Genomic DNA, 22,185 nt, shown 5'->3' with positions numbered 1-22,185 from the left:
TGTAGGCCACAAGAGCAATAGCACAAATAACCATATTCTAAAAGAGATAGAAAATACCTCCATTTAATCATGCTATAGATTGAAAAGAGCCAACAGTGAAAAGTCTCGAGATTCCAGACAATCTCAGTAGAATAACCCAAACAACCAACATAGTCCAGAATAATAATAATAGAAAAGCCATAATTAATGCATGAAGGATGAATCTAGTAATCCAAGAAGCCAGCCACCCTAGCATAGGCAAAGGAAATAGAGAGCCACCTCAAGCTCCCCAATAAAAGAGGAACAATCCCACCATGAGTGCTAAACCACCATGTAAAGGACTGATCAGCCAGATATGTCAAAAAGAACTAGTAGTAAAGAGAAATGCAAAGACCACTAGCAGAATAGAAAATATAGAGCCAAATATGAACCAAAAAATAAATCCCAGGAACACCTAATATGCATAGTCCCCACTTAAGATGATTGACCACCAGAATGATGAGAAACCTTCTAGGACAACGCCAGGAGACCCATAGACCCAACAGATTACACCAAGAATCCACTAACCAACCTTATAAATGATCCAAAAAATAGTTAGATACGGAACTAATAATAAACTCAAAGTCCAAACCAGACACAAAACACTCCAGCCAGATTAAAACAACATAAAACAAATTATAGAAATGAATCAGTATGCCTAGGCAATTGAGAACAGTTTCCATCTTATATCTGTGTATGATAAAGTTCAATTTAAATTCCCTTAATTGCTCTTCAATTCCTCAATCGAGGTAATAATTCTCACTTGGTTTTAATTTAGTGCATAAACTTTGCAAAACTAAATACAGTTCATGGGAATTGAAAAAAACATTTAAATCATTGTAGGAACTATAGTTTACTTAAGAAAAAACATAAATTCACACAAATCACAAGCCCAAATTAAAAAATTGGCTAGCCATGAATTGATAAGAACACAAAATAAGATCCATTGAATAACTAAAATAAAATGCAAAAGGAGTTTTAAGTATATATGTCATCTAGAAAGACCTTTTAAAATTGATTACAAACATCTTACTCTGTGTGGATAAATTTTACATTCACTAGTAGATTTTCTTTAACTGTTTATTTTATTAAATCTGCATAGATTAACATTATATGATCATGAGAGATAGACTAATATTGCACTATCAATTTTAAAAGAAAAACTTAATATATTTTGTTAATCAAATATAGTATAAGGATAATTCAATTCATCCCAAAGGATAAAAGGAACATTTACTTATCATTTTGATTAGAAACTAAATAAAATATTTTTATTTTCATAACCAAATACAACATAATGAATATTCAATTCATCTAGAAGGATAAAAGAATTATTCACTTATAATTTTGATTATGAAACTAAACCAGTATTTAAAGCTAAGGCTGTATCCATAGATTTTCCCCCTACTTAATAAACTGAAGCAAGGCTTATTTTATACTGGGTTCAAGCTTCCCTATAAAGGCAAGCCTCTATAGTTAATTATATTTCAGAAGAGAATACTGTTGAATAAAATAAAGTGCACTATAGAGTAATGTGTGTAAAATCAATGAATATAAAATCCAAAGTGTTGATTATGTATAGATTGTTAAACTTATGCAATTTTCCAAAGGCTAACCAAGAGGGGGCATGAATTGGTAATTTAAAAATTTCATGTATTGTTTTTAAATTAAAAACCAATTCAATGAATTTCTAAAATTTTATTATGTTTTTGAAATAATCCTTTCAACCACAATAATAAATTAATTATAGAAAATAAAAAAGTGGAAAATAAAATGACACAAAGATTTATAGTTGTTCAGTCAAACACGACCTACATCCACTCCTTGAAGACTCCCTCTTCGGGTATTGTGCTATTACCAAAGTGACTCTCCTTTTGATCCCACAACAAAGTAGAGAACTATCGCCTATTCACACTCTACTAGTGTCAGCAGAGAACTGTCAACCTTTCATACCCTCCAAGTGTCAGTCGAGTACCATCATCTGTTCACACCCTCCAAGTGTCAGCAAAAAAATATCATCCTTTCATATCATACAAGTGTCGGTAGAGTACCGTCATCTATTCACACCCTCCAAGTATTGGCAGAGTACCAAATCTTCTTCAAAGATCTTCTCACAAAAAACTACAAAAAAGAAAAGAAGAATAGTAACAAAAAAAAAACAAATAGATCCTTACCTTTGAGTAACCTTGTGAACCCTTCAAACTCCATTAGTAATAAATCTCTCTCAAACACTCTCCCAAATATACTCTTTCACTTGATCTTAAAAAATCACAAAGAATAATATTTTTTTATGTCAGTTCTAAGGACCATTTATATGAAAGACACAAAAAACCATCTTGAAAATAGGAATTTTCCATTTTGAGCAAGTACAATCATATAGTATAATTGTATTTTCGTACTTATAAATAGTTCAAAAACTATTACATATGAACCTTTTATGAATCTGTACGAAATATTTTGGTGCACGATAATCATCCAGTACAAACCCAATTTGTACTATACAAATAGTTAGAAAATTTTTCATCTTCATAGGGATGAAAAGGTACCTATCCAATTCATACTCTAGATGTCATCTATATGAACAAGGCATCATATAGTACAATCAATTCAGAAAATTTTTAGGTTCATCAGGATGAAAAGGGACCCATCCAATTAATACTCTAGACGTCGTATGTATATGCATCATACAGTACGGTCAGTCAAAAATTTTTCAAGTTCTTCGGGACAAAAATGGGACCCGTCCAATTCGTACTATGGACATCGTTTGTATGAACAAGGCATCTACAGTATGATCAGTTCAAAAAAATTTCAGGCCCATCGAGATGAAAAGGGACCCGTCTAATTTGTATGAAGAAACCTTCATATAGTATGATCCATACTTAGAAAAAATTTCTACATGTATTTTGTTTGACTTCTCATAAGGGGAAAATAATAGAACTAATCATCCAGTACAAAATGACATAATATAGTACGATCAGTTTAAAAATTATAAATTTTAAACAGTCCCCTAGTGTGTGTGCACAGTTACTCAATTACAATCACACTCTCTTAGACTCAATAAAATAAGAAAATGCAGATTTCATTTACAAAGAATCCTAATCTATTCTTATTTGAAGTCTTTAATAATCTGGAGTATGATTTGCCTAAAAGATTAGTACACATAGAAAACAAAAGTAATACATTTAGAATATGTTAGGAGAAATTGTAATTAAAAATAATAATATTTGGAATCATCAAAAACATACATGTTGCATGAATCTCAACCCTCTAAAAACTATGTTGCAATTATCTCAGCAATCTCCACCTTTTTTATGATGAAAAAATAACTATTATTTGAGTTAACATATATACCTTAAATTTCTCCTTAGCTCCCCTTAAAAGAATGAAAATTTAAATATAGAGAGGTTCCATTAAAAGCACACAAATATATATTTTTTTTATTTTTAAAACTATAAACATAGACAACAACACAATTAACAAAATAAAAAAAAAATAAATAAAAACAATACAAACATGAAACAAACACAATCAACATGAAACAAATACAACCGATACACAACACAAGTAATATTACTCCCCCTTTTGACAGTCATAAAAAGGGAAAAAGAAATTTGAAATGAAAGAAGTCAAATGCGAAACCATAATAATTAATCATGAAAGAGATTGAAATATAATTGCAATAAAAAGTTAACTAGATAAAATGAAAAAGAAAGATTTAAAAATATTAAATTAAAGAACAACTTAGATATGAAAAGTTTATCAAGGTCATGATGCATTCTAGTAGATAAAGAGAATTATTGCAAAAGTGATGAAATGAAGATTAGTTCATTTCAATTTTTAATATAGGATATAATTAAAAATTAGATTGATTTGAAATAAAGATTAAATGATAGAAGAAAGAATATATTCAATTGGTGACATTGCAAATCTTTTCAAAAATTTGTGGCACACTTTATGTATATTTTTCTTGTTGGGCTAATTTTTTGCTCTTTTCATTTTGCGAACCATTACGCATTCTTTCAATTTTTGTACAAACTATACATTTCTTTTTTATATACTCATTTTTTTATTTGATCTTTCCAAAATATATAATCTAATAATCAAATATCTCTAATTACAAAAATAATTATATTAAAAAAATAAAAATTAATAATAAAACATAAAAATTGTAATAATAATATTCAAATTATAATTGCCTAAAAAGAACATGAGATTGATATGTATAACTTGATCGAGTTATAAGTTAACTTAAATTTTTTGAAAAAAAAAATTTTATAATAAAATTAATTTTATACTGCAAGTCAATTTTTAACACTTTTTAGATCAATTAAAATAGGCTTTTCATATAGGTAAACTAACATTTCAAATAAAAAACAAAAGCAACATCACAAAACATGACATTTTTATTGATATAAAAAAGATTGGATAAATCAAATCCACTGATATCAATAAACATAACATCGACACATCAGAACATCAACATAATCCTAAACAAAAAAAGTACTACAAAAAAAAAATAAAAACATCATCACAACATCAGGAAAGGACTAGTAAAAGCAACTACAAAGAAGTACATCTAAAATTCTGAAAGACCCTGATCTAGAGGAGGAGGCTGGTTGAAGACTGAGAAATAGCTATTCATCATAACTACATTCGTGTTCACTTAATCAAATTCATCTCAGATCCACCCCTTATCTTATTAGTATTGTGCATCCTATTGGTTTAAATGAGTTTGAATTTGATAAAAAAGTAGATCAAAATGACTCTTCATCCGATCAAATCACTGGACCACCTCTTGAAAGTAATTTTGATCAGGTTCTTGAGCAGGTATAGGTGCTCCCCCTACTCCCTCAGTATCCTCACTTGAACTCTCATTTCTCCCAAAAAAGAGAACGAAAAGAGGCATTGGTGAATAAGATTAGCATTTCAGTGGGAGGTTCAAGATGAATTATATTGTACTTCTTTTCCAAATTGTAGGTCACTAAGTGTCCTATAGCAATATTTATCTTCCTCTTATAATGAGGAATCCTAATTTCAAAAAGTTTATGAATATAATCCAAGATGAGTTGGGCCTCATCAATAGGTTGTCGAGTCATGATCAAATAAGTAATATTGGACAGAAGAGGAGTCATATTTATGCGATCAACAGCCTTAGGAATGACTGACGTTCTTAAGACATGTTGGATGACCTGTCATTTTGATTCAAAGTGTAGACAAACCAAGTGACAAACTTGAGTTACACCTCTAAGAGTTTTGTTTATCTCAGACTAGTCATAATAATATTTGGAGGTTAAAGTGTGTGCTCTAGTCCCACGAGTCTTTAAATGAAGAAAGGTTCCTAGATCTTCCTTAGTGATTTTAACCTACTATTTTTTTATAAATGATGTTATCCTACTCTCATTCACACTAAATCTCATATTTGCTAGGAAATAGTAAAAAGTCTCTCTATGATAAGCATAGATCAAAGTCAAAATGAAAGAGAACTGGGTTGAAGCAAATAGAGGCAAAACTAAAAGTGGATTTCATCTTGAATTAGTATTCTTGAATGAGTGATTTTGGAGGCTATATACCTATAAAAATAATCCTCATAATCTCTAGATAAGAAGTTATCATCCCCACCTCTGGATAATGATCCCTTAGTAACTCTAGAGCGCTTACTATAACTTATCATTCCTAGGTTGGAGCCTCTAGAAGGATTCAAGGAGGATTTGGAAGTGAATGAAAATGAATTCAATAGCCCTCCTATTTAAAGAAAAATGACCCATCATATATTTTGAAAATGGCTTCATACGTACAATCTTGAGATCATACGGGACAAAATAAATTTTGTTTGGACGAATGATATCGTCCAAAATTAAATGACTTTATGTAAACAAGTAATTTATGAGGCATCCTTTTGTACAAACTTTTTGACCATATGATCCTATAGACGAACAGGTGTTCCCGGGATGATCAATTATTTAAGATTGATTTAATGATGGTTTGGTTCGTCTCCCATAGAATATGACATGTGGATTGTACAAATAAAATTTGCATTCGTACGTACGATCTGTTATAATAATTGATTATTCCCAGATAACAGTCAACATGCATATAAACAAATGTATATAGATTATACTGAATGATGATATAGTATGATATATATTAAAAAATCTAAATTTTATGCATTCAACTCTAAAAAAATAATTGACATGCTATAAAATTTGTAAAGAATGAAAATAATTTCCTACATTATGAATAAAATACTTAGAAAATGTAATCCAAAAAAATTTCTCAAATTCAATCGGCCTTACACAAATGACAAATGTCTAAATTGAAAAAACTTTTAAAATAAAAATACTCACAACTAAAACAAAAACAACACAAAAACAAATTCAAACCCACATAAAAACATATCAAGTTTGCAGAAGATTTTATCTAAGCATTAAGATCAATCACACCTAACCTTATTCTTAATGAGCTAAAAGTATCAAAGGCTAGTAGTTTTGTAAAAATGTCTACAAGTTGATTTTCAGTTGAAACACGATTCAATTCAATTTCTCCTTTAGTTAGATGATCCCTAATGAAATGATGTCTTATATCTATATATTTAGTTCTAGAATATTGAATAGGATTTTTTGAAATATAAATGACACTAGTGTTATCACAATAAATTAGAATTGTGCCTATTATAAATTCTAAATCAATCAACTATTGTTTCAACTAAAGAACTTGTGCCACATAATTTTCTACGGTAATGTATTCAGCTTCAACAATAGATAGGGCTACATAATTCTATTTTCTACTGAACCAAGAAACTAAAGAATTTCCTATAAATTGACAAGTTCCAGATGTACTCTTTTGATCAATCCTATAACTTGCAAAGTCTAAATCAGGATATCTAACAATTTCAAATGAAGAGCTGTACTTAAGATACCAAATCCTTAAGTTCTAAGTTCTCAAAATCCTTTTTATTGTTGTCAAATGTGATTCTTTTGGATCTGATTGAAATCTAGGACACAAATAAATACTAGACATAATATCTAGTCTGCTAGCTGTCAAATAAAGCAAGGATCCAATAATTCCTCTAAATTTCTTTTAATCAATAGTTTTTCCCTTTGGGTCCTTATCCAAATGAACTGAGGAACACATAGGTGTAGATACTAGTTTAGCATTATACATTTTATACTTCTTGAGGATTTCTTTAACATACTTTGACTGATTAAGAAATGTTCCCTCTTTAATTTTCTTAGTGCTAAAACCAAGAAAATAACTAAGATCTCCCATTAAGCTCATCTCAAATTCACTATTTATTATTTTAGAAAATCATTACAAATATTTTTATTAGTATATTCAAATATGATATCATCAATATAAATCTGAATAATGAGTATATCATCCCCTAATTTCTTCAAAATAAGAGTGGTGTCCACACATCCTTTTAAAAAAGATCTCTCTGATAGGAAAGTTCTTAACCTCTTATACTAAGCCCTAGGTGCATGTTTTAATCCATACAATGCCTTTTTCAATTTATACACATGATTAGAGAATTTAGAACCTTTAAAACCTGGATGTTATTCAACATAAATATCGTCTTGAATCACCCCATTCAAGAAGACACTTTTAACTTCTATTTTAAACAATTTAAATCCTCTAGAATAGATAAAGGCTAATAAAATCCTAATTGCTTTATGTCTAGCAACAGGGGAAAAAGTCTTCTCAAAATCAATCCCTTCAATTTGATTATACCTCTTAGCCACAAATCTAGCCTTATTTCTAACAATAACTCCTATGTCATTCATTTTATTCTTAAATACCCACTTAGTTTTAACTACACTTTGATCCTTTGACTTTGCAATCAATTTTCAAACATCATTACCTACAAACTTATTTAATTCTTTTTGCATGATAAAAATCCAAAATTCATCTAAAAGTACTTGATTAAAATTTGTGGTTCTATCATTGAAATGAAGGCAGAATGGTTGAGCTCTTTTCTAACTCCATGCCTAGTTCTAACACCCTCACTAGGTTCACCTAGAATCAATTTCTTAGGGTGGTTTTTAGAAAATTTAAATTCTCTAGGAAAAGAATTCTCTTGTTCCAAATTTTTATCCAAATTAATCTTCTCAATCCTTTAGGAGTTATTTTCTATATCATCCTCTTCCAAACTTGGCACATCCAAAATGCTAGATTCATCAAATACAATATGTATAGTCTCCTCAACTACCAAAGTTCTTTTATTAAATACTTTATATGATTTTACAACACTAGATTTTCTAAGAAAAATTACTTCATCTGATTTTAGATTAAAATTTCCTAAAGGAGATTTTTCATTACTATGAATAAACACCATAAATCCAAAAACATACAAATATGACAAATTATGTGTTCTCCCTTTAAGAAGCTCATAGAGTGTTTTATTTAGTTTTGATCTAATGTTCACCTTATTCAAAACATAACATACAGTACTAACCTCTTCAGCCCAAAATATATTTTGGAAGTGAATATTCTGCCAACTTGGCTATAGCAACTTTAATTAATGTTCTATTCTTTCTTTCGACTACCTCATTCTCTTGAGGGGTCCTAGTTGCAAAAAATTGTGATAAATTCCATATTCTTTACAAAAATTTTCAAATTTTTCATTTTCAAATTCACCTTTGTGATCACTTTGAATTCTTAGAATTTGACATCCTAGTTTTCTCTGAATACAAATCAAAAAATCTCTAAATTCCTCAAATAAATTACTCTTATAAACTAAAATTTTAACCCACATGAATCTCTAGAAATCATTAACAATCACAAATTAGTATATCTTCTTTTCTAGACTTATAGTGCTAACCGGTGCAAAATGATCCATATGAATTATTTCTAATGGTTTGCTAGTTCTACGATCTTAGTAGAATAAAATAAGGACTTCACCTTTTTTCCAAGTTGACATGCATCACAAAGGAGATCCTTAGTAAAGTTTAGTTTTGGTATATCTCTAACCAGTTCCTTTTGGGTAATTTTTCTAAGGTTTTTCATGCTAGTGTGATAAAGTCTCCTATGTCATAACTAAGACTCATTAGAAATTATTTTTTTAAATAAAAAAAAATATTAGGAGTTTTAATACAGTTCAAATCTAACATATAATTATTATTTACCCTAGTTTCATGTAATACATCATTTCCATTTAGGCTTAATATACAGCTAGTGAGGAAAAAATTTAATGATATACCCTTTTGTCACATAACTGTCTAATACTTAATAAATTATGGTTTAAGCCTTCTACTAGTAAAATATTCTCAATGAAAAAATTATTCAAGTTTTTGATCATACATTTGCCAACCACTTTCCTAGTGGTATTATCTCTAGTGTAACAATGCCTCTATTTCTGACTTCCACTGATATGAATTATGTAGTGTCTCCAGTTATATGCTTTGAGTAATCACTGTCTAGGTACCAAATACTCTTACGAGGTCTTGTATGAGAGTGTTCCTCTTCTTGATCTGAATGATCAAAATTATTGGCCATTAAGCACAAGTTAGTGACTTCTTCTTCCTTTTCTATTTCTAATGAATCTATAGTTCAGTCCACCCAAAAAGCTCTCTAAAATCTCTTCTTGCCCTTCCTCACCATTTTGTGGAGATTAGGGCAATCTAATTTTACATGTTCAGGTCTCCTACATTCATAGCAAATAACATCATTAGAAACCTCAACATTTTTGTGGAACTTACCTTTATTTCACTACTGGCATCTCCTTTGCTTTCTTTTAAGAAAACTCATGAATTTCCTTATCATCAAGGCAATATTATCGTGATCCTTAGGTTGTGACTGCCACTTTCAGTGTTATGTTCTTCTCCTTTGGTTGTTCTCCTATATCAATCTTCCTTTGAGTCACTCCTTACTCATAAGGAATTAGTGATCCAAGAAGATTATCAATAGAATACACATTTAAATCTTTTGACTATATAATAATAGAAATTTTAGCATTATTTGAAGGCAAACAATGAAGAAGTTTATTAACCATTTCAACATTCATTAGCTCCCTACTTAATGCATGCAAAGAAATGACTATTTGAGTGAATCTTATGTATATGTCAGATATGGATTCATTAAATTTCATATGAAACAATTCATAATCATGTAAAATCTATATTACTTTACTTCATTAGTCACTTCATACGTAATATAGAGCCCATTCCAAACACCCTTTCCCTTTTTTATAAGTAAAAACTGGCATGTAATCTTCTAACTTAAGTGCACAAAAGAAACTATTTAAGCATTATGTATTTAGATGTGCTAAGTCACATTCTTTTATAGTCCAATCAACAAAAGGTATTTTAACTCTAATGCCATCTACAAGTCTAGTTGGCCTAGTATTCCCTTCCTAAACTAAAATCTACATGCAATAGTCAAGCGATTGAAGAAATGTAGACATGTGTGTTTCCCAAAAAATGAAAGAGATTTTATCAAATAACGAAGGTCTAGTGATTGAATACCCTTCAGTTGTGTTTCTCTTTTCAAAAGTAACCATTATTATTTTTCAAAAAGATGTCTAAACTTATAATTTTAAAATAATATTATGATACCACTTATTGATTCCGTATAGGCTATTAAACCTACACAATTGTCCCAAGGCTAACCAAGAGGGGGGTGAATTGATAATTTGAAAGTTTCTTAGATTTTTTAAAATAGAAAATTGATTCAATGAATTTATATAATTTTATTATCTTTTTGAAATAAGCTTTTCAACCACAATAAAAATTTCTAGAAAATAAAATGACATAAAATTTATAGTGGTTCAGTCAAACATGACCTACATCGAATCTTTGAAGACTCCCTCTTATGGTATTGTACTATTATAAAAGTGAAAGTCTTTTTGCTCCCATGGCATGGTAAAAAACCCTTACAATTACTCTCTTCCACCAATTCCCAATGCAGCAAAGAACCGTCATCCTTTCAAACTCTCCAAATGTTGGTAAAGAACTGTCATCTATTCACACTCTCTAAGTGTTAGCCGATAACTTTCATCCTTTCACACCCTCCAAGTTTCTGCAGAGTACCATCATTTATTCACACCCTCCAAATATCAATAGAGAACTGTCATCCTTTTACACCCTCCAAGTGTTGGCAGAGTACCATCATCCTTTCACACCCTCCAAGTGTTGGTAGAGTACCGAATATTCTTCAAAGATCTTCTCTCGAGCAACTAGAAAGAAGAAAAGAAGAGTAGTAACTTAAAAACATAAAGAGATCCTTATCTTTAAGTAACCTTGTGAACCCTTCACACTCTACTTGCAAGAAATTTCTCTCAAACACTCTCCCAAATACACTCTTTCACTTGCTCTTGAAAAATCATGAAGAATAATAATTTTTCATGTAAGTTCTAAGGACTTTTTATATGATAGACATGAAAAACCATTATAAAATTAAAATTTTCCATTTTGAGCGTATGCAATAGTACAGTACAATCATAATTTTATATGTACAAATAGATCAAAAATTGTTAAATACAAACCTTTTGTGAATCTATACAAAATCTTTTTATATGTTATGATAGTCTAATTGAACGCAGTTTGTATGGTACGAATAGTTAGAAAATTTTTCATCACTTTCGGGATGAAAAGGTACCCGTCCAATTCGTACTCTGGACATCATTTACACGAACAAGGCATCATACAGTACGATCAGATCAAAAAAATTTTAGATATGTTGGGACAAAAAGGGACCCATCCAATTTGTACTTTGGACTTCATCTGTATAAATAAGGCATAGTACAATATGATCAGTTAAAAAAATTTTCAAGTTTGTCGGGACGAAAGGGAACCCATCCAATTTGTACTCTAGATGTCATATGTACTAATAAGGAATTGTATAGTACGATCAGTTCCAAAAAAATTTATGTTCATCGGGATGAAAAGGGACCCATCCAATTTGTACTATGAACGTCATCTATACAAAGAAACCTTCATACAATATGATCCATACTTAGAAATATTTCTACCTGTATTTCATTTGATTGCTCGTAAGGGGAAAATAACTTAACAAATCATCCTGTACGAAATGACTTTGTACAGTATGAATAGTTTAAAATTTACAAATTTTAAATACTCCCATAGTGTGTGTGTACACAGTTACTCAATTACATTCACACTATCTTAGACTCAATAAAATGAATAATATGTACTCCATTTATAAATAATCCTAATATATTTTTAATTAAAATCTTCAATAATCTGGAGTATGATTTGCCTGAAGTGTTAGCACACATAAATAATAAAAGCAATACATCAAGAATATGTTAAGAGAAATTTTAATTAAAAATAATAATATTTGAAATGATAAAAAACATAAATGTTGCATGAATCTCAATAATCAAAAAACTAAGTTGTAACAATCTCAATATAAAGTATAGAAAATAAACACACCAAATAAGAATACCCTCTAGGTAAGATATTTTACATCAGACCACTGGCCTAGTATTGGCTATAGCTAGTTATCCCTAAAATCTTTTCTAAAGTGTGCGTATAAGGCTACATGGCTTGGATAGATCATAAGCTATTTTTTTTTTCTAATCTTCAATTTATTTATTTAAGGTTATTGAATATTGTTTAAATTTACTTTTTAATGTTTTTTTAAGTTTTGGGTTTATTTCTTGGGTGTTTTGATGATTCATGTTATTTGATTTTATGTTTTAAAATCATAGTGGTAAATAACTTCAGAGTGCTATAAGTTATTAGTTAGCAAGTTCTAAGATCATAATTAATACTACCAATCCTCCAAATTTTGGATAGACATGTTATATCGAATCCTCTCATTTTGATTTAATATTTTAGTCCTTAAGCTTTGAATCCTAATATGATTCAAGTATATGGGTATGAAAGCTTCAATGTCTAATTATTTTATTACTTATTTTTTAATGATTATTTTAGTTGAATAGTAATTATCATTGATAAACCAGGGCTTTGAGATTTATTTCACCCATCTTGGGGCAAGCTAATAATCTTGTGAGACTCATTACCTGACAATCACCTTATTATTTATCTTTATATTTTATCATTATTAAATGAATTTGATTCATTGACCTTATCATTTGATGAATTTTTGGTAATTTATTATTATTTTTATATTTATTGAACTATATAATAAATTAAGCTTGACCATAGTTTCCAATGTTTATTTTCTCTCTCTTCTCCGCTGCTCTGCTCTGGCGTTCAAGTTTTCCCTATTCCTGCTCGATCGCTTTCCTGTTCAATCTGATGATCTAGGTTTCTATTTTTATTAAGCTGGACTTCTAAGCGTTCCTTTGACCTAAGGCCTTTTGTCCGTTGATTTATTTGCTCTTTCTCTCCCAATGGCGAGTGCCTCTCCTCATCTAACCCCTTGCCATAGGGTAACCCTCCTACAGCTTCAGTTGTTAGAAAGAAAGGTTTCCTTAGTGATTCTAGTAATGATTCTAATCCTAAAACTCAATATTTCTTTGATGTTCTTATTGGGGGTGCTTCATCGAATGACTCTAGTATTATTTTACCAAATCTTCGGTAGGATTTCAAATTTTATTGATTTATGAATATGAAATATTCAAATATGCACCCCCTTATTAGTTTATGCTGGTAGGGAAATTTTTGTTAAAGTGTCCGAACCTCGACTCTATTAGGTCTTTTTTGGTAATCTAAAATTGTCTGGTTTTTATTTGATTGGTCTTCTTAACCCATGGCATGTTGCTGTCCAACTTAAGAATGATTTGGATTATAGTTAGATTTTTACTAGAAGATCTTAGTATATTAATAATTATTAAATGATGGTTTTAAAGTGGACTCCTTAGTTTGATATTAAAGAGGAATCTCTGATCATTCCTATTTACGTGTCATTTCGGAATTTGAGATTACATTTCTTTAATTCACATGTTCTTCACACATTGGGTTCAATTTTTGGTAGACCACTATAAGCTGACCAAGCTACCACATCCAAATCTTGGCCTTGTGTTACCCGGGTTTTGGTGGAATTGGTTATAACCAAAAAACACTCGCATGTTGTATGGCTTGGTTCATAGAGTTCAGGTTATTTGCAAAAGGTTGATTTTGTAAAAAATTTTGATTTTTTCCCTCATTGCAAAGTGCATGGACATTCCTTTAATGAATGTTTTGTGGCTCACCCAAGGTCAAAAAAAGTTAGTGTTGAGTCCAGTGATTAGGTTGTTAAGCCTAAGTAAATGTCCCAAGGCTACCAAGAGGGGGGTGAATTGGTAGTTTTTAAAATTTTAAACCCTCTTAATAATAAAGTTGAACCGAAATAAAATAGCAACTATTCAAACAGTTAGTAAATAACAAAAAATTGTTGAACATTTAGGTAAAAATGTTGGTGATGACTAAGAGACCCATATCCCTTTAGAAGTTAACAATGATAAATTGGCTTAACAAGACAACATAGTTTCCTTATCTACAGATAGTCCTAATAATGAGGAAGTAAAGGAGGGTGGAAATCATTTAGTAAAGGAATCACAAATTATAGTCCCAGAGGTTTTAGGTGGTCAAGTTGAAGAACATTCGAATATACCTTAGAGGGTCTAATCCATCAAATGTTTGTAGTGACGGTGATGTGGTTCAAAATCCATCTAATGGGAAACAATTGTAGAATGAGGAAAGAGATGAGGAAAAACATATGGAAGAAGGAGAAATTGTCCCTATCAATGATATTATTTCATTAGGGAAATCTATAGGTATGGATTATGCTGCTATGTTGTCTTCTCCTTCAAATGCTAATAAGATAGTTGATAGTTTTACTAAAGTGGGGAAAAAAGAAGTCCAAAAGTAACAAACTTTCTAAGGGTTCATCTTCAATAGTTACTAAAACTTCTCATAATTCTTCTTCCAATGATTAAAGCCCTCAATTGGAATATTAGAGGTATTGGTAACCTTCCCTCAAGGGATAGGGTGAAGAACCTTTGTAGGATTCATAATATTTATGTTTTAGTTTTACTTGACCATTTAATTTTGGATTCAAAGATTATTTCCATGTGTTCTAAACATGGCTTTTATTGATCTTTTAGTAATTGTTCCAACAAATTTTGGATTTTCTAGAAACATTGGGTCAATTTAAATATTCTTAAAGATCTTCCTCAAATTGTGCACACTAATATAAGTTATTCTCAATTTTTATTGCATTGGGTCTTTTGTGTATGCTTCTTGTTCTAGATTTGAATGGAGGATTTAATGGGAGGAAATTACATATTTTTCTTCTAATTCCTCTAAACAATGGATGGTTGACAGTGATTTTAACACTATCACTAATACTTTAAGAGAATTGGGAGGAGACCTCCCAATTTCCAAGCTATAGAGGATTTTAATGATATCTTATTAATTTTTAATTTACACGATATCGGATTTTCTGGTAATGCTTTTACGTGGAACCAAGGTACCATGTGGTAACTTTTAGATCGTATTATTTTCAATAATGTTTGGATTACTAAGTACCAAAAAACCCATATTGAGCATTTTTCTATAACACTCTCTGATCATGCTCCTTTACTTTTGGACATTTCTATGAATGATAATATTTTATCTACTAATTTTAGGTTTCAAAATATGTGGCTCTTACATGATTCTTTTCTTACTAATGTTGAAGCTAATTGGCATGCTCTATTATTTCCTAATGATAACTATGTCGATATGGCTCATTTTTGGATTAAGCTCAAATGACTTAAGCAAAGTTTAAAATGGTGGAACAAATGTGTTTTCAAAAATTTATTCTCTAATATTATGGAAGTTGAGAAACAAGTTAACTTAGTTGATAATTTTTATATGAACAATCCCACGGCGGGTAATCTTGTTACCTTAAATCAAACCAAGGATATTTTAGTTAACCTTCAAGATCAAGAAGAAGCTTATTAGAAACAAAAAGCTGCTTGCAAGTTTTTAATTGAAGGAGATAGGAACACTAAATTCTGCCATAATATTATGAATCATAAAAAAGTCTCTAGTTATATTCACAAGATCTCCACTCCTGAAGGTCATCATATTGAGTCTCCTAATTTGGTTTATGATTCTAATGTAAATTATTTTAAGGAGGTTTTTAAAAAAAGCTTTATCTCTGAATTAGATTTGGATTTCTATTTTATCCTGTCGTTTGTGACGAAAAAAGATAACACTATGCTCACTAGAATCCCTTCTGCTACTGAGATTGAGACAATTATGAAAGAGATGAATACTGATTCTATTGCTAGAGCTAATGGATTTACTACTAAATTCTTTCAAAAAACATGGAATATCATTAAATAGGACATTATTAGTGCTGTTGTTGATTTTTTTAAAGGCAACCCATACCCCAAATTTTTTACTTCTATTATTATTATTTTGATCCCCAAGAGTGAGGTTACTAAATTCTGGAACGATTATTGTCCCATTAGTTTGTGTTATTTTCTTAACAAGCTTATTGCTAAATTAACTATGTGTACACTTACTTTGATTCTTCCTAATGTCATCTCCCCTAAGCAAACTGGCTTTGTGAAAGGTCTTTTTTATTTTTTATAATGTCTTAATATCACAAGAACTCCTTCACGATTTAGATACTAAAATTATGGGAGGGAATGTCATCTTTAAGATCTACATTACCAAAGCTTTCTAAATTGGGATTTTCTTTATAGTATGCTTCATACTTTTACTTTTAACCAAGATTTTATTAGACTCATTAAGAATAATATTTAGCAGTATTTTTTCTCTAGAATTATCAATGAGAAGAACTATGGTTTTTTCAAATCTACTCATGGTCTTAGTCAAGGGGACCCTTTATCTCCTGCCTTGTTTATTATTACTATTGTGTTTCTCTCTAGAGGCCTTAATGAACTGTTTAGAAATCATATTATTTCATACTTTATCTCCTACTAAGAATATTTGTACTAGACTTGAAAGGATTTTTAATAAATTTCTCTAGGGGGTTAAAGATAGTAAATCTCCTATTGTTTGGGCTTCTTGGGGTAGATGTTATGGTATTAAGGAAGAAGGCAAGTTGGGTTTTAAGACCTTAAGTGACATGGACCATAGTTTTTCTTTTAAATTATGGTTCAATTTTAGGTATAAAAATAGCCTTTGGTCCAAGTTTATGATGGATAAATATTGTGTTGATAAGCATCCTCTTAATTGTTTCTTAAAAAATGGGAATTCTTTCAATTGGAAAACGCTTTGTTTTATTAAATGGGAGGCTGAAAACTTGATTCAATGGGGTTTGGGTTGTGGGGACATCTTTTTTTGGCAAGATATCTGGCTTGGGTTCTCTTCTATTGATAATTTACTCACACTTATACCATTAGTTTTTGTAAAGAGGCTAATTGTATTCAAGATGGGTCCTGGAATTTATCTTATGTTGCTGAAATGATTCAGGATTTTCTCATTAATATTATTGTGAAAATTCTGCTGCAACTTGATCAAAAGATTGTATTTTATTTAATAAATCCAATGATGGTAGTTTCCAATTTAAAGATTTTTTGCGTTCTATTAGGTCCATTCAACCTAAGTTGATTATTTTTTCTTCTTGTTGGAAAAATTGTATTCATGCATCTTACTCTTTTCTTCTATTGAGAATTTACAACAATTATATTCCCATTGATACCAACTTAATGAAGAAAGGTTTCTACATGGTGTCTAAATGTCAATGTTGTTGCCATATTGATAACTTGAATCATGTATTTCCAGAATCTCTTAAAGTGTGGTTTTATTTTGACAATTTGTTACCTCTCAATTTTGTAAGAATTATAACAATATTGTTGATATTTTGCATGATTTGATGGTTTATACCAAGAAGCATATCAGAAATGTGATACCTACCATTATTTGCTGGTTTTTTGGAAGAGTAGGACTGAGGTTAAGCATGAGAATATTATTATGAAGGCTTCATCCATTGTCAACCAAGTTAAGGATAAAGTGAGAACATTATTCTTAGCTAAGCTGATTACTTTAGATTTTTTTAATAATTCCACTTAACGTGTTGAGCAATTTGGCATTTTTGAGGAAGGTCTTATTAAACACTCCTCCAAATATGTTTTAGTTAGATGTATTAAACTTCATATGGGGTGCTACAAGCTAAATATTAATGGCATTTTTAAGGGTTCGAAAGATAGTATTGGTGGCATCATTTGGGATTCCATGGGCAAAAATATTATTGCTTTTGCGGACCCAGGTGAGGGAACCTCTTCTCTTATGGTTGAAATTTTAGCTTTAATGTATGGTTTACATTTATGCAATTCTCTTGACAATACTAATGTGTGGATTGAGTTGGACTCTAAGCTTGTTATACAATTTGGTAATGGAGATGATTTTGCTAACCCTGATTATTTCTATATTATAAGGGAGATTAAACAGTGCTTATCCTTTTTTACCTTCTCTTTTACTCATATTTATAGAGAAGGAAATTCTACTGCATATTTTTTATCTGAGTTTGGTTGCAATTTTCTTGAGTTGATGGAATTTGCGGGATCTTCTTTTCCTCCTAGGCTGTTGAGCCTTACTAGACTGGATCGGTTGGGCATACCTTATGTAAGATTTGCTTAATTTAATTTTTTTCTAGTTTTTATATGTTTTCTTTTACTAAGTTTTTTGCTTATCTAGTTTTTCTAGAACAAACTGATCATTGGAGTGTCTATTTTTCTTGCTATTTTAACATTATGTGCAACTATTTTATGGTTCAACATTGGTGTGTGATTCATCTCAATATCATCATGGTTGTTTCCTACATTCAAAATTACTGGATTGGTATGGATTTCAACAATTCTTGGAGAAGCTCTTATATTGTTCATTTTTTTATTTTACTGCTTGTCTTATTCCTAGGCTTATACGAATTGGATTCCTAATTTTTGGAATACTTTACCTCTCTCTTCAATGTGGTTGACAGATAGTTTATTCTCCATTCATTTTATTTGGGTTATGTGTTGGATGACTCATGTGTTTATCAGTGCTGTGTTGGGAGACTTGTGTTATTTATGCCTTGCTCCTTATCTATTCTAGTTTGTTTGGGATTGGGTGTTGAGAGAGTTGCTACTTAGCTAGGCATGTTTTACATTCTTGCAACTTGTATATTTTTTATGATTCCAAATATTATTGTTTTCATTATTATTTTCTCCTAACATATTTTAAAAGAATTGTGTTTGCTCTTGTGTGCACTAATAATTCAGGAAAATTATACTCCAGATTATTGAAGACTTCAAATCAAGATCAACTCGGACTATTTTGTAAATTAAAGTATGTATTTTTCATTTTATTGAGTCTAAGAGAATGTGATTGTAATTGAGTAACTTAGTGCACACACACTGAGGGAGAGCTTTAAAATTCACAATTTTAAAACTGATCGTACACTACGAACCATGTTCATATGGGATGATTTGGTTAGTTAAACTCCCGAACGAGCAATGGAACGAACAGAGAGGCCAATAATATTTATCGTTCGTCCCAAGACGATGCTCTCTGGATGCATTCATTCAAATGATATTTATCATTCATCCCAGGAAGATGTTCTATAGATGTGTTCATCCATACGATATTTATCATTCATCCCCAGATGATGATCTCGGGATGTATTAGTTTGAATGATATTTATCATTCATCCCAGGATGATGCTCTCTAGATGCATTCATCCAGACAATATTTATCGTTCATCCCAGGATGATGGGCTCTGGATTTGCCAAAATGAATTATTCATCTAGACGTTGTTTATGGTTCATCCTAGGATGATCTTCTCTGTTCTAGAAACTTAAAATTTAACCTACTTTTTTATACCAAGGAACTTTGAGAATAATTATTCATACCGGACAAACCAGGTTCGTACTGGATGATGATCGAGTATGAAGGTAGTTCATACTAGCTCGCATTAAGTTTGTACACAATAGTTTTTTACATTATTCGTACAAATGAAATTGGATCGTACGAGACGATCGTAGACGGTTATAAATGAAAATTTGCTATTTTTGTATAGTTTTTTATGTCTTTTTTATAATAGTTTTAATTTAGACCGTCTTAAAAAATTTTTGTCACTTGGTCTTCGTGAATGGTAAAGGGAGATTGAGGGAGAGAGTAAGAGAGAGTATTTGAAAGAGAGTTCTTGCTATAGGAGCGTGTAGGGTTCACTTGGTTACTCAAGGGTAAAGATCTATGTGTGCATTTTGTATTTTCTTCACTTTTTTTTCTCTTGTCCTTCTAGATTTCTCGTGAGAAGATCTTTCAAGAAGATCTGGTTCCCTGTTGACACTCGAGGAGTGTGAACAACTGAAGGTTCTCTGCCTACACTTGGAGAGTTTGAACAATATAATGTACTCTGCCTACACTTGGATGGTGTAAAAGGATGACGGTTCTCTGCCACACTAGGTATTGGTGAAAGAGAATTTTTATGAAGGCTTCTCCGCCTTACTGTGAGGGCAAAAGGAGAGACACCAGTAGTAATAGTACAATACCTGAAGTGGGAGACTTCAGGGAGTGGATGTAGGTCGTGTTTGACCGAACTACTATAAATCTTGTGTCTTTTATTTTCGCTGCTTTTTTTCTATTTTATTTGTGGTTGAAATATTATTTTTATAATTTCAAAAACAATTTCATCGGCTTTACAAAATTAAAATAATAGAATTTTTAAATTACAAATTCACCCCCCCCCCCTTTTAGTTAGCCATTGGGATATAAGCTTAGGTCTAACAAGTTTCAACAAGTGGTATTAGAGCTTAGTTTCAAAATCATATGTTTAGACTACTTTTTGATTAATGACTATGGCTAAATTTGGAAACCAAAACACACTTAAAAGTTACTCTATAACTAGACTTCCCGTATTTGATAATATTCCTTTCGATTTTTGGAAAACATGCATGTCAACATTTTTACAATCATAAGACTATTGTATATAGTTCTTAGTTCAAGAAAGGTATACAAAACCAACTAGATTAGTTGACAGAGTTAGAGTAAAAATTCCTTTTTTAGACTGGACTATAGAACAACATGAACTAGCACAACTTAATGCTAAATGTTTGAGCAGTTTCTTTTATGCTCTTAAATCATAATATTACATGCGGGTTTCCACTTGTAAAAATGGAAAGGACATATAGGATAAACTTTGTATAACATATGAAGGAACTAATGAAGTTAAACAATCCAGACTTAATATCTTGTTGCATGACTATGAAATGTTTCACATGAAATCTAATGAATCCATTTCATGCATGTACACAAGATTTACACAAATAGTCACTTATTTACATGCATTGGGTAGGGAACTAATGAATGCTAAAATGGTTAATAAGATACTTCATTGCTTTCCTACTACATATGAAGCTAAAATAACTACGATTACAGAGTCTAAAGACTTAAATGTTTACTCTATTAATAATCTTCTTGGATCACTAATTGCTTACGTGCAAGGAGTGAGTCAACAAAAGATTTATACAAGAGAGTCACGAAAGGAGAAGAATATTGCACTGAAGGTGGAGGAGTTGGAGAGTGATCTATCTATACCTGAGCATGAGGACGACATTGCTTTATTGACTAGACAATTCATAAGCTTTCTGAAGAGGAAGCAAAAGAGACGCCAGTAATGGAATCAAGATAAATTCAATAGGAATGTTAAGGTTTCAAATGATGTTATTTGCTATGAGTGCAGGAAACCTTAACACATTAAGTTAGACTACCCAAAACTCAAAGCCACTCCTAGCAAGGAGAAGGTAAAGTAGAAACCAATTGTAAAGAAGGACAAGAAGAAATTTGAAAGAACCTTGTAGGCGGACTCAACTTCAGACTCGTTAGAGATTGAAAAGGAAGAGAAAGTCACTAATATGTGCTTAATGGTTGATAATCTTGATCGATCAGATCAAGAAGAGGTATGTGACTTGACTTAGAATGAACTTTTAGAAGTGTCTAAATGCATACATTTTGCATATAAGAAGTTAAAGAAAATGCATACTAGCCTGAACTTGGATTTACAAGAACTGCATAAAGAACATGAAATCTTTAGGAAAGATCTTGCATTAATTGATAACAACCAAATGAAATTACTTAATGAGTTTGATAATTTGATTAAGAATAATGAAAAATTAAAATCATCCTATGTAGAACTAGAAAAAGAATTCAAAAAATTTAAGGATGTATCTGAGAGCAAAAAATATCGGATGAATTATATAAATTGTATATTGGAAGATATGAATACCTTTTTTTCAAATTGAAGATAAAAGCTCTAAAGGATAAT

This window comes from Dendrobium catenatum, unplaced genomic scaffold, assembly GCF_001605985.2.
Source record: "Dendrobium catenatum unplaced genomic scaffold, ASM160598v2 fragScaff_scaffold_101, whole genome shotgun sequence".
Lineage (NCBI taxonomy): Eukaryota > Viridiplantae > Streptophyta > Magnoliopsida > Asparagales > Orchidaceae > Dendrobium > Dendrobium catenatum.
The sequence above is the reverse complement of the archived record's forward strand: the minus strand, read 5'-3'. Positions refer to the sequence as shown.